The 14,600-nt window shown below is 31.3% G+C and overlaps 1 protein-coding gene across 1 annotated transcript in view; it reads left to right on the forward strand.

The window, feature by feature from the left end:
* The window catches only part of LOC105359481 (uncharacterized), a 165,374-nt gene that overhangs the window by 122,690 nt on the left and 28,084 nt on the right, over nt 1-14,600 (forward strand). The window lies entirely within an intron of this gene.

Genomic DNA, 14,600 nt, shown 5'->3' on the forward strand with positions numbered 1-14,600 from the left:
CATTCGACGTTGTTAATACACACTTTGTTGATATAATATAATATTTTTGGTTTTTCTTGTTTTCCTTTATTATATTATTTCATAAATTATTCTTAACTTTAACTGATTTTATTTGTAATGCAATTTAGTCGATTTTATTATTAATATTATGAATTTCACAAAAAATATTAAAAAAAAAAAAATTAATTTTACTGAGATTTCACAGTCGTCTAATGTTATTGTAAAAAGCTTATTGTATTGTAATATTCATTTGTGTTTAATATAAAATTCAAAATACTAATTTTATACAATTATTTGTAACCTGAGTTATATATATATAACGAAAATTTCTCTTTAAAAATGATAATTGGTTAATAATCAGTGTATTGTGTGTCTTTAATATTAGAAAACAAAATTTTCGATTACGATATATGTTTATTATATTTTAATTAGAAATTTAACGGATATTAATAATAAATTTACATGGTGATTATTGAAAATAATATACAAACATTATTAAATGAATGATGCGTTTAAAAAAACAATCATTAATGAAATTAATCCTTAGAATGTATAACCGAATCATCGATAATTACGCAATGCTCGTTACATTTAAATTTATAAATTCCTGGTGACAAATTATAAAATAGTCGTTGACTCGTTCTTTTGTTTTTATTTTAAATTCTAATATTCGCAAGACACGTTACGAAGTTAATTTTTGTTTTTTCATCAACACTATAATTAAATTAAATTGTCTGCCCTTTTATGCCAATTTCGGTATGATTTAATTCCATTTTCATTCTCCCCATTTTCAAAAATCGAACCAACCAATTGTCGTTAGATTCCTAGGTTCGAAATATCGCATATAAGAAAAATCTCTAAGCCAAGGGAATTTATTGGTAATCTGCAGAGAAGGGAATTAACTTGTCCATCATACAAGGACAATATTATTTGACGTCACTTGGACGCATAAGATGAAATGAGATTTATCATTGGAAGTTTTCCTACTATTCACGATAAATCTCATTGAGGAATTCAAATGTAACGGAGCTTATTATTGTTTTTATTGAATTTTTTTCTAAATTCTCATTGCACATTCTAAAATATGAAATATTTATTTATTGTATTTAAAATATATGATATTGATCACAATATTGAATCATGTTATTAACAAAGGAATAATTCTAATTTTGTCATTTATGATGATACATATAGTAGTAAAGATTATGATAGACGGTTAGCTTCAATGATTTATGCATTTTGTTCATAGGATACATGCGCTTAGGAAACAATGTGACGGGATATTTATTTGAGAGGCGGAAGGAACTTACAGGAAGTCACTATGTCACACGTTAAGATTATATATGGTAGTGACAGTTTTTAGAATTAATTACATTACCTATGGACTTAATAATTCTATTTGTATATATCGAGCTTTGTAGATGTATTTTTTGTATTCAATTGCATTCAAATATTTACTTAAATTTTGTATCACAGTTTTGCAACTAATTTGTATATTATATTATCTATGGTATATGCTTATCTATAGCAGATACTTGTTATAGTACTAACTATGAAAATTATTAAAATAATCGATATTTTCTTCAATTATAATATTTTATTTTTTTGTTGTAGTTTGATGTTAAACAGTAGATATCGTTTTTACTAAGTATTATCAAGCAAATAATTACGTAGTTTATTTTAATATGTTGTTTTTAATAATTTTTTTTTAATTTTTCGGTTACAACGCAGTAGGTTATATTAAATTTTATTAAAACTTATTTATTCATTATTATTATTTATCTATCTAATGTTAAAAATATGAATGGACAAATAGTTTATACGGATAATTTACTTTATTAAATGTTTTATTCATTACAAATGGTTCACGATAATTTGGTAAATTATCACCGATACGTAATCGTCATTTTTCATTTTATGTATACGAATGACCTATAGAATTTAACTGCAACGCAGCATAATCCAGATTATTATAGGAGATTATTACATTTTAATATATATATAGATTAACTCTTGCCCGTGAAAAATGACTGGCAACAGAAAAACAGATTCATTATCCAGATATTTTATAACAGTAACATTATAAAGACAATATACAAGAAATTTGTTGTTATTAAAGATTAAGATGTCTGTTACAATTTTTTCTATAGCAACTATATCAATATACTGTAGCAAGATTTCATGTTAAATAATGCAACTGTGTATTACAATAAATTATTTTGAAACCTTTTTATTTATTAATACACACACACACACACATGCACGCACGCACACATACATATGCAGTGAAAACAAAAAGACGTCAACAAAATAATTATTTTACAATATTAATCTTATAAATGATATACCATACAGTATTAAATTAATAATTAACATGAAACATTCATTAGAATTAAAATATAATTCTGTTGAAAAATATATTATTACATTTATTTCAAGAGAAAATTATTCTAATAATTATTGTTTTATTTATTTATTTGAATAATCTTTACTCGTATTTCTTTGTTAGCAAGAATAATGAGATTCTCCCATTCAATGTCGAACAGTAGTTACATACAGTAGTAGAATTAAGATTTCATAATGAACAATTATAATTAATTATTACGGTAATTATGTTTGATGATTGACAGGTAGTAAATGTAGTTCTTCATTTGCTTGAATTTAATAATTTTGCATTTGAATAATTGTATTGTACTACTTTATGGGTGTGCGTTATATCAAATGAATATTGTTTATTGCATATTTATGAAGCCGTTAATTTTATATAATATATTAGAACATATTAGAAAATTTTTTTAATAATAGTTGATATAATTTTAAATATATAATATAATGTATAATATATAATATATATATAGTTTAATATACTCAATTAGAGTTAATAACATTATTGTTCGATAAGCATCAATTGTGTCTATCGTAGTTGAATTAAAATTAATTTTTTATTACTGTATTCAATATTTAAAATAATATTTACAATTTTCAACATTTGCTATGTTTAACAAGCTAACGAGTAAAAGTCTTGTCATCATGAATAATAATACAATTTCAATACCTTATACTTTCCTCTAATCCTAATCACTAAATCTATCGAGAAAGTAATACGTAGTAACAAGCATTACAATATAGTTATGCTATTATTTCTGATATTTTTTATATTGATATTCGTTCTTACTGGCTTTAGATATATCGGCAAACGGTTAGAAAATGTAACGGTAGTGAAAAATTTCGATGACCTTTGACTCGGCAGCCTGGTACACTGTAACGGTTATCCCTTTGCGCTATTTCTCGGTTAATTCAATCGATTGCCAAAAGCCTCTTATTGTAACAGTACCGATATGTTTATGCACCGTACTATTGTTTATTGCGTTTCTCTGCTTTATACATGTCACAAGCAGCCTCTGATTCTTTAAGGCTAAATAATTTATAAGCCGGCTTTTAAATATATCTTTGCATTACATATTTCTATTCTATAAGAGACTGAGAGTGGGAGAGAGAGAGAGAGAGTGAGCGAGAAAGCGGCGGGGGGGGGCTGTTTGCATATGAACTTTTTGAAAAAAGCAATAGTCCCTACTGTAGTCAATTATAATAAATAATATGTGTCAGTATGTCATATTGTGTTTTTATTCAATCCTGAAGATTTTATCAGCAATTCCTAGAAACGATCATTTCTTGTACGGTCGAAAATTTATATATACCACAGAATCATGTAATAAAGAAACTATTGATTAGTATATGCTAATACCAGACAAAAAACTGGTAATTACACATAACATTGAAATTTGATTTTAATGAAATAAAAAATTGCATTCACATATGATATCATTAAAATGACAATTGATCGAGGTTATTATTATGATGCTTTTTTTTGATTTCTTAAAAAATTATAATTTAATTCGATAATTTATTCCTAAAGAATTTTTAGAAAAAAAAAATTAATCCGATAAATTATATAAATCGAAAATGAAAACAACAACATATAATTAAAAATAAGTATATTATAAATACGAACTTTAATACATATAAAAAATTCAAGGAAAATATTATTTTATGTAAGAAATTAATTAAAACGAAATTAAAATTGGGATTGAATAATTAAATTAATAAAAAAAATAATTAATAATTCACGGGTCTACTTATTTCTTTTGAATAGTGAATTGTAAATAACAGAAAATTATTTTACCGAGAGTATGAGAAATTACAATAAATACAACAAATTAGCGAGATAGCGTTCTGTACAATATATTATGAAAATGAGGAGAAGGTTACAGAGAGTATAGAAGAAAAGAAGAGAGAGAGAGAGAGAGAGAGAGAGTGAGAAAAGGCAGGGGAAGGAGAGAAAGAAGAAGACAGGCGGAGAAATATATTATGAGCAATAACTGGGATGTTATATCTATATGATTTATGATCCGATGCTAGAACTTTAGTTTATGCGAGATCCTTAGAATGATCTCGGTAACGTACTTACCAAACATATGTGTTTAACTCGGGAAAGTGTCGGCTATTTTGTAATTCGTGTAGCGCACTCGTATTACTTGACCCATCAGCCTGCGAGTATATGCTTCATAATATGGAAACTACACGTTTTGTCAATTGTAGAATCACGAAGAAAAGTTTTAATCTATAGTATATGATTTGGCTGAATGCAAAAATTAGATTTAATACGTAGACAACAATGAGTGGACATATATTTTATATACTAAAGGCTATTTGTAGTGTATGCGAGTGCTTGAAAGGACTTAAAAATTGTTAAGTATCAACAAAATGATGATTTCATTCATAACCCTATATATTCATAGCGTAATATGAATGGAAATGTGTTGGTAATTAATTTTATACTCTTAAAAGTTAATAAAAATTATGTATTAAAAACGATGTTTATCTAAATACATGACGCATATTGCATGAAAATAATTTTTTCAATGTTTCTATTGTATTGAGATGTATAAAAGTTGATTTGAAATTATTATGATTGTCAAATTTATGAATTATATGGTTAGCAGCGACAAAACTAGTAATTTATTAATGTATTTCGTATTTCGAATGGTAATTAAATTGTCAGATTTAAAATTCAAAATCTTTCGAATGTGGATTTTTAATATACATTTTATGTGCTCAAAATTGTCCTTAATGTTTATAATAATTGCCCTTATGTGCTTAAAATCAATCGAATTGAATGTCATCACATAACTAAATCTGTCTTAGCAATCAGTTTAACTATATAATTTTTCATTATTCTCCACTTGATACGACTGTTTTATTGAATACGTCGCAACAATAAGCCGTAAATATTTTGAATAATATTTGATATTTATTTTAATCAGTTTGATACACACAAATGAATTTACTTCACGAATACTTATGCATCTGTATGCAATCCCTTTACGTCCTATAATAATATTTTAATAAGAATGTATAATATTTATGTAGAAACATTGACAACGTATTTTATTTATTATAAAACTACGAATTAAATGCCTTGTAATTATTACTCGAACTAATCATATTTATTGAAAATGGAATGATCTTTTTCAGATAAATTAGCCTGCATGGGCATGTAAGAGAAATTTCAATATTTATCAGAAAACAAAAATTTATTAATTCATTTCTAATTTTATATTATTTTGACAATTAAAATTTTCACGCGCAATTACTGCAATGCAAATAATTGCTCATTTTTATAAGTATTGCAGAGAATGCATCGTTATTATAAATTTATCGAAAATTAAACTTATCGTGTCTGTATGGCATGTGTATCCATTTTCAAAATCAATAATTATTTTGAGATAATGATTCTTTTAATATTACAGTTAAATCTATTTAAATTATATACATATATATATATCAAGATTTTACAATGTAGTCGTTAGTAGACCTACTTTCTTGTCGTCATAGGGTAAGAATTGCATTGAAAGGTCTTGGTTACAGCATACCGGACCGAGCGGATAATCTCATTTCATACGAATGAACTGCTGATAAGTATTCTTCTTAAGCATTCTTTTTCTATCCATTTCATTGTTTCGACTCACATTATTTAATTATATACAATGTTGTATACAATGAGTAAAGTTTTATTTCTACTTGATATTATTAGTGCATTAGAGTTCGGTTAATTTAGTTGAAGAAGAATTGAAAAATCTAGAAGAATGAGGCAATACTCGTCACTAATTTCTATATGTTCATATTTTGTGTTGTCATCTAAAGAACATTTAAATTGATAACAACAAATTTCTTTTTAAGCCACATAATTTTTCGACGATATTTATACATTTTTGCATCAATATAATACTATTATGTGGTAATTTTAGTTAAAATAATAATACACAGCTTTCGAAACTACTCAATCATCTTTCACGTGCTCAAAATTCAAAATACGATCAGTCACGCCTGATTATATTTTACAAAAGGTTCGCTCGTTGAGTTATCAATGTATTTCGCCACGCTGCCACCGCAAATGATAAATGCGTTCCACATCCTGTGTGTACGTGACCTCACTTTATCGAATTTCCCACTTTCGATCGTGTGATTATGGATTTGAGAATTACGCCTGCAGGACAAGTAAGAAATGGTCGCAGTTTCAAGATGATAAAGACCTTTTGCGTATAATAACATAAATACTCGTTTGAGTATGAAAAAATATCATAACTTAGTATTACATGTTCCGATTGCAAATGAATACCCATGTTATCTGCACGAAATCTCTATTATGCAATGTTTAAGTGTATTCTAAAGAATAATTGATAATGAGTCTAATACAATACAAAACTCTTATCTAGTAATAAAAATGAATGCTCCTATTCCTTTTATATGTATTTTTATCTATTTAATTTTCACTAATGTTTTTTAAGATAAACAAATATGTATTTTAACATGTTATAAAATATCTTGGCAGTATGAAGGAATGTTACTCTAGGAATGTTAATTTTTGATGTTTCGAAGCACAAATTAGTTGAATTATTCCTCGTGAACAATTAACCGTTTTTATTTAAATTTTATTTAAATATTATTCATTGTTCTCAAAGAGTTTGAAGAAATTTGTTGCCAGTTTATTGAAATTTCCGAGTGAATTCACAAAATATGTTAAAAAAGATTGACAAAAACCTTGAAGTATACTTTCGAAAAGTATCAAAAGTTAATACTGTTTATTAATTTATTCTATCATTATCATTATTTTATCTATTATTATTTATTTATTTCTTAATATTGGTTTTAAAGCTGCCTGTAATATATATATATATATATATATATTTTATGAATATTTTAATAAATATTTCAATTATCGTAGCGGTATATTTATTTAAAAAGAACTGCGAATTTTGCAAATATATCGGCAGAGAAATAGAAACACCAGAATAAATATCCTATTGACATACATATAATAATTTAGTATACTTATGGTAGAATACGAATAATTTTTATAGTTTCAGTTTCCTGCGTCTCAATATATGTTACGAATACGGACTTATGGATAATTTATTGATGTGTAAGAAATCATTTATAATGGGAAAGTAGTCAACGTAATGGTACAAGGGGACATTGTCGTTCTTCTCTTTTATTTTACGAGTCCCGATGACTATTTGAATGGCATATGCTAGTTACTCATATGCTAGTTACCGTGGAACTTTAATATTGGGTTGAAGGTATCGTGAGAAAGTTCAAAGGATCATAGTTTCTTACGTTGTTACGATGTTTCTACCAGATGTGGATCTATGTGATGCGATGTTGCATTTTTCGCATTGATCGAAAGTTAATTTGTACCTATAATCTATGTCACATTTATTCTACTCGTTGATAACGAATTCATTTAACGTTACGTAAAAAGAAAAGAAATGAAAATATTATGATGATGATAGCTTTTACTCGGCGAGATGGCTAATGTAGTATAAATATGTTTATCAATCATTTCAAGTCAGAAATAATTTCTCGACATCATTAACATACTTTTGTGTCTGTTAATATTTTGATGCACCATGTTGCTCTGTTACGATTTGTAACGCCTTGTTTATTTACATACAAGGATATATAGATATATTATATATTATAAATTAAATTATAAATATATTACAAGCCAGTAAAATATAAAATTAAATTGGGAAAATGTCATGTAATGTATTATGGTCCGATAAATACATTTTTATTTTAATTGTTGATAAAGGTACTTAATAATTTAATATAACATACACTTGGCACAATGACTCTTATGATATCTAATTTTTTTAATATATAATTCAGTAATTCCATTTAGGCATCAACAAAACATTTAAAAAATAATGATATTGCTACAGAACACTTAGGCATTACGTGTATTGACATAAAAAATAAGTCTTATTACTATGCAAATATTAGCCATCCCAATTTTTTGCCCCTAATCTTTTGTATCGTAAGATTAGAGATAGTCAATGCCAACGCTGTCATAAGTGAAAACAAAGAAAACTCAAATCAACAATAATCGATCGTCATCATAATCATTGTCATTGTTATTATTAATTCAAATACGCATTGAATAGCTATATTAAATGAATTCGACCAATATCATCGATTTCTGCTTAATAAAAGCCGTCAATTTTAATTAAACATTCAAATACAATTTCACATACCAGCTGACAGCGTCTATGGATGACATTTTTGTAAAAACAAGCAACGTAAACGTCGTGATCTACATTATACCTTAAAATGGCATATCCCCTATTACGTGCTTTAACGGGAGGCAAAAATTTAATAATCGCGTGCTTGTTTCTGTTTGCATGACTAGTCTTGAAAGCTCCAGGGGGCGCACACCTAATCACCATAGTGAATGAGATCCCGTAAGCTTATGTAGATGCTGAAATGTCGCGCGCGGGGGTAGAAAGGATTTAATGTATATTTTGGCTGGTCTCGTGTTGGCCTCTGGGATATGTTCGAGTTGCGATTGTCGCCTCCTCGGGATCTCGTTCTCTTTCTCTCCTTGTTCCTTGCTCAGAAGAACGTATATATATACAACACTGGTGCTTTCGCGGATGTTGCCTTTCAGCTAATATCTGATCTCGAGCACCGTTTTGTCGCATGCGCAGTTGTGTTTCAGGTTCATTGGTCCTTGAGAGCGGGCAAACGCGCGCGCGCGCAACCGAATATCAAGGCGTACGTATATTTAAGGTATAGTAGCCGCGTCTGTCCCGATATAGGACATTAAAACAATTCGATAATAAATGTAGTGTGTTGTAAGTAGATTTTTTAAATTTATTCTGATGAACAATTGTTTTTATATTTTTTTATATGAATTCTTGGATTTTTCGTGATTTGAATGGCTTTGAAGAAGATTTTTATCATGTTCATAATGTGCGTCGGATGAAAGAAAACTTAACGTATTGTGATATATGCATTTTATACGCGATGTTGCATTAAAGTCCCGTATGTATAAATAAATTCGCTATTTTAATAAATAATTTTAATGTACAAGCTCAATCCTTAGGTATAGTTTTGGTATAGTTTGAGTAGGATGGAAATTGTTGAAAACAGATATTTCATCAAGAAATAACGTTGCGCCATTGGCACGACTTATTGAAACAACTTATATAAGTCGATATTCATAAAACAGTGTCCGAGATGGCATGCGGTTGACTGTCAACTCCTGTTCATGTTGTAAAATTTGACGCAGGTAGACTGTCAGGTGCCTCGCAGTTTCTTAGGGAAACAGGTCTTAAACCGACATTATAGTGGCATTTTTGTTTAAATATTGCATTGTCTTTTATTTCTTAGTCTACATAACAGGTTGAAACAACGATGTGTAATTGCCAGAAATTTTTGTTTCAATGACAGTAAGCGAAATTAGTCCAATTTTGCCATTTAATGATATGAGAATTCAATGATAATAATGCAACGGTAAAATAATAAAATGTTAGCGATAACAGTAACGTAATGTACAAGTTACATGGTTATTTCTTATAAGTAATTATAATCATAAACTTTAATATGCATAAATGTAGTGTGGTATTGGTTATCGATGTTTCAATTATCGTGATTGCTAAATGATCATTAATTTTCGTGCTACCCACAGCCCATATCTATAAAGTAATCGATAATTAAGTAGTACAATCAATAGACAGACTCCTTAACTTTGCAAGCTGCACGTCAAAAAAGCTAAAATTATAATAACTGGTGAGCATTCTTGCCATTATTTTTTATCGACCTACGGCGTTCCTGCATACATTGCCAATCACTCGACCACAACAAATCAAAAAATATGATGATGAGTGAGAGGTAGTTTATGTTGTATAAGATGAGGGAAAGGCGATGGCGGCTGCGACCGCCGTGGTAGCGGCGGCGAAGGAGCATAACCGAGTTCATAATGTCAAGTTTTGTACTTCTCGATTGCTCTTTTTCTAATCAGCTCATCTGATTCGCAAAGTGTAATATTTTAAGGCTGTTATCGTCAATAATCAGCGACTTAATAAATTCTTTCAAATGTCATACGACGCGAATGAAAGCATTTTATGCGTTAAATATCAAATGTTTGGCGCTCAATTTGTAGCCAAGTCCTCGTCAATGCATTCTCTTAAAATTTCATCGGCGAAACGAAATATCACTGAAATAACCACACGATAAAATGGCCATATGAAAGTAAAAATATTATTTTCAAAATACTTTTCACATCTCGCCAGTATTAAAGGATTAATGAGCTTCTATTCAAATGCTAAAATGCCGTTTTCGTTGGTACTTAAACACAAACGTATATAATATAACGCCAGGCTTATTTATTCAACTATTTCAATTGCCATAAATTTCATTCGGCTTTCTTATCAACTGCATCGAGTTATGATAAGTGCCGCAGGTAGGCGAACCAGTTTAGTTCGCCTTTCACGCGGCAAACCGATAAAAGTCGGGTAATTTAGGGGGTCACTCGATGCATGAAAATCGTGGCCGTTACGCAGTGACATGATTCGTCGTCTTTTTAGGATCTTTGGCATCATTCGTTGGATTTCAATGAGGAGCTCGAGTGACAAAAAGCACACGGGATATTGCACCGTTGCGCTGTCGATGGACTCGCTCGTCGTTCAATTTATGGCCGCTCGATGCCGCTGCGGATAGACCAATAAATTGTGAATTTACCAAACGTATCGGTATTTTGCACACCTCTTTTTCATGCCGTGGAAGTGCGCGAAGTGGCTAAAGAATTGGCGGAAATATCCGCGTGGAATCGAGAATTACACGCGACGTTTGCTTTCTAGGCGAATGAAGCGAGGCGAAAGAGGATGAAGAGGAGGAGGGGTAGGACGATGAGGAAAAGGACGGGGAGGCTATGGAGCTGCAGTCTGGTTATCGTCCAGTTGTCCAGTTTAATTGATAATTCCGATCCGATAAGCTTGTCAGCTTTGCAGCTAGTTACGTGACCTAGTCAAAAGTGCGGGGAGCGAAGTGTCGATTAGTTGCGGGGGTTGGTTGCATGATTAATTAACGGTTTAATGTGGTGCAGCGGGAACGAAATTACTAGGTACGCGTTTCGATTTGCGTAAGTACGGGAGGATGTTTTTCCCGCGCAAACCGCGGCAAACAGCGGAGGTCGTAGTGGCAAAGCCGCCACCAAATTGCGCGCATCATCCGGTCTCTAGCTAGACTAGTGCAACTAATTGCGCCTATTTTCGCGATACAGTAATTAGGCTGCGGCGCAATAGAGCTTCGGGCCGATTGATTATCGCACGGGGGAAACGAGGCATAATGAGTATTGAACGTAGACGACGCCTGTGTGCCGATAGTCGATAGTCGTCGTGTCCCCTTTCTTTCAGTTTAGCAAATGAGAGCGTTGAAGCACGGAGCTTGAAAACGGCCGACAAAGGGCCGTGCTAAGCTTTATTAGAGCAGCGGAGCTTCCTTAAGAATGCTCAAAGTGGAGGCACTTGGAGCCTTCGGGAATAGCGTCCCGTTAGGGGGAACGAAGAATGAGAGACGTCACTTGCCCTCAAGCCTTACCTTCCAGATATTATATTTTATAAAGGGAATTTATCAGGAAGCCAATTCGAATGAGAATAATTAATTATTCGACAAATTTTGATGCCTATCTTAACGCTCCTTCGACTTGCTACTGAATTCAAATAGCCCGTAATCATGATCAAGTCTCCCGTTCCTTTTTCTATTACGTTATAAAGTGGCTTAATGATTTTCCTTTACTTCGAAAAGAAAAAAAAAGAAAAAAAAGAAAAAAGAACTAAAATAATAAAAAAAGAGGCGAAATGAATCAAAACAAAACAAAAATAAAGTAAAAGCATAATATTTATCTGCAAAAATTTAACAGTGCAATTAACGTTATTCAATGGCAGCCATTTTGAATAAATCATCAAGATTGTTGCAAAATTTTCCCTCGACTTCCCTGGAAGATATCTAAGCAATTGAAATATTTGTATTCGAAATTTCATATAATCATCAAACGTCTGTGATTTTTTAATTATTGTTGTTCTTGTTGTTGCCGTTGCTGCTGCTGCTGTCGTTATTGCTGTTATACTTCTTCATCTTATTATTATTAGTATTAATAATTCGATTATTAGCGGAATAAAACGAGAAATACCAAAAATACTAATAGGAAATATTGTATGTGGAAATAATTTTTTTTTTTTATTGAGCCCAAATTTTTATGTCTATACATTTTAAAAGTCTCTTTCGTAGTCTTGAGGATTCATAAGGATTTTCGGAGTAGGATTATTCGCGTTAAAATAGACTTTGAAATACATAGTCGATTAATTTGACCAAATACTTTTAAGAATATAGAAAACAGAATTAATAATAACAAATAAGATTTATAATGTTTTTTAAGTAATTTTTTTGAGTAATTTTTTATTTAATGAACGGTATTTAATGTAAATTTGAAGATAACTGAGTAAATACTGGCTCAAGTCAATAGACACCTTATTAATAAAATTACAAATATTTGTATTTTGATATTTCGATGCTTATATCAGCGCATTACAAGCACGATAAATATTGTTAATACCCGAAGAATAACAAATTAGACAAATAGGCTTATTCCCCTACCAGCGGCACCAAAATCCACATTAACATTTCTCACTCCATACACTATGACATTTATCCAAAGTCCTGATAAATTCTTTAATCTCGTGTTGCTCATGCGACATTATGAAAAGCCAAAAACAATACAATAATAAACAACAAAAAACAACAAAAAACAACAACAAAAAACAAAAACAAAAAAATACGAGAAAAAAAAATAATAAAGAATGAGAAAAAGGAAGATGAAGAAGGAGAGAAAAACAAGAATGCACGGGTCAATAAATTCCAAACGTGTTTTCTGTTTTCGGAAGCACACGTCGAGCGCTAAATGTATCTTATGGCTTCTGTTTTTCTGCGTATCAAATAAACTCTGCACTCGGGAGACGGCGCTAGCGTACACTCGATCAAGGCCTCCTTGTTCTTGCTTGCACCTTGGGGAGCGGGAGAGAGAAAAAAAACCAAGTTTCGTTATTCTCGCTTACGCATGGCCGGCAACTTTTACGACATTATTAAAGAGCATTTCTTCACGACTTGGGCCGTCGAGATTTCAGTTACGAACCTCGCATGCTATCCCGTCGGTAGCCTTCGACGTTCTCGCCGGCACAATTATCCTCGAAATGCGTACTCGCGAAACGCGCATCAGCTGCTCTCACGATGTTTTGCCCACAATCGTAATAAACCGGGCTCGCGCGTACGCGCACGAACGTAAATTCAAGCTGGCCGTAACTACAAACGCGCCTTTTGTTTTAAATTAGCTGCGCCGCGACGGAGCTGCAGCCTGAAAGGGGCCTAATAGGAAAACTGCGTGGTCACAAGTCGCCTTGCGCCGAGTGCATCGCGCCCTCTATTCATATCCTTTTTTCTTTTTTTTTCCTTTTTCGCTGAGTAATGCGATTTTGTATTTCAGCTTCGGTGTCTGATTACTTTGTTGCGGCAGCCAATGAATGTCACTTAAATTATCGCGCAGTTTCGTTTAAATGCAGCTCGCGCCTCTCGGGAGTATCGAGTGATTTTTATTTTAATATATTCATCAGGCATGAAATGCGTTTCGGGCGTAAAAATTATTCGATGGGCAGTAAATTGGCTACGTATGCTAAATTCGCTCGCTCGACAAACGATTATGACTTTTGCGTAAAATTGCAGGATTAGAATGTTCGATATGGTTGTGCCACGCACGCTTAGTCGGTAAAATGTAGGGGAGCACATTATTATCGATCGTTATGCTAGAGGCTTCGAGGCCTAATTACTTGTAAACGATTGATGAAACTTCTTATGCCAATGAGTGAAATGCGCTTATACTGATTAAAAGAACGAATTTTAGCTCGAACGAAAATTAGCCTCTGCGCGTCAATTTTTCGCTATGCTTATCAATAAAATTCATCCTGCAATCAATACACGATCCAGGGGACATTTATCCATGCCAATTTTCACAAATCAGCAGAATCACTGGCATTTCATACAAGTACTATAAAGTTCGATTAAGTGCGTTTATCGTGATTTTTTAAAAACATCACTATCGTTGGCACAAAAATGCAGACTTTCAAATAGGCAGTCAATTTCTTCGACCACGAAGACAGAAATTGTCGACGGAACTCCAGAGTATTGCTAATTTCCTGTAAACAGCC

This window comes from Ceratosolen solmsi, unplaced genomic scaffold (assembly GCF_000503995.2).
Source record: "Ceratosolen solmsi marchali unplaced genomic scaffold, CerSol_1.0 scaffold11, whole genome shotgun sequence".
Taxonomy (NCBI): domain Eukaryota; kingdom Metazoa; phylum Arthropoda; class Insecta; order Hymenoptera; family Agaonidae; genus Ceratosolen; species Ceratosolen solmsi.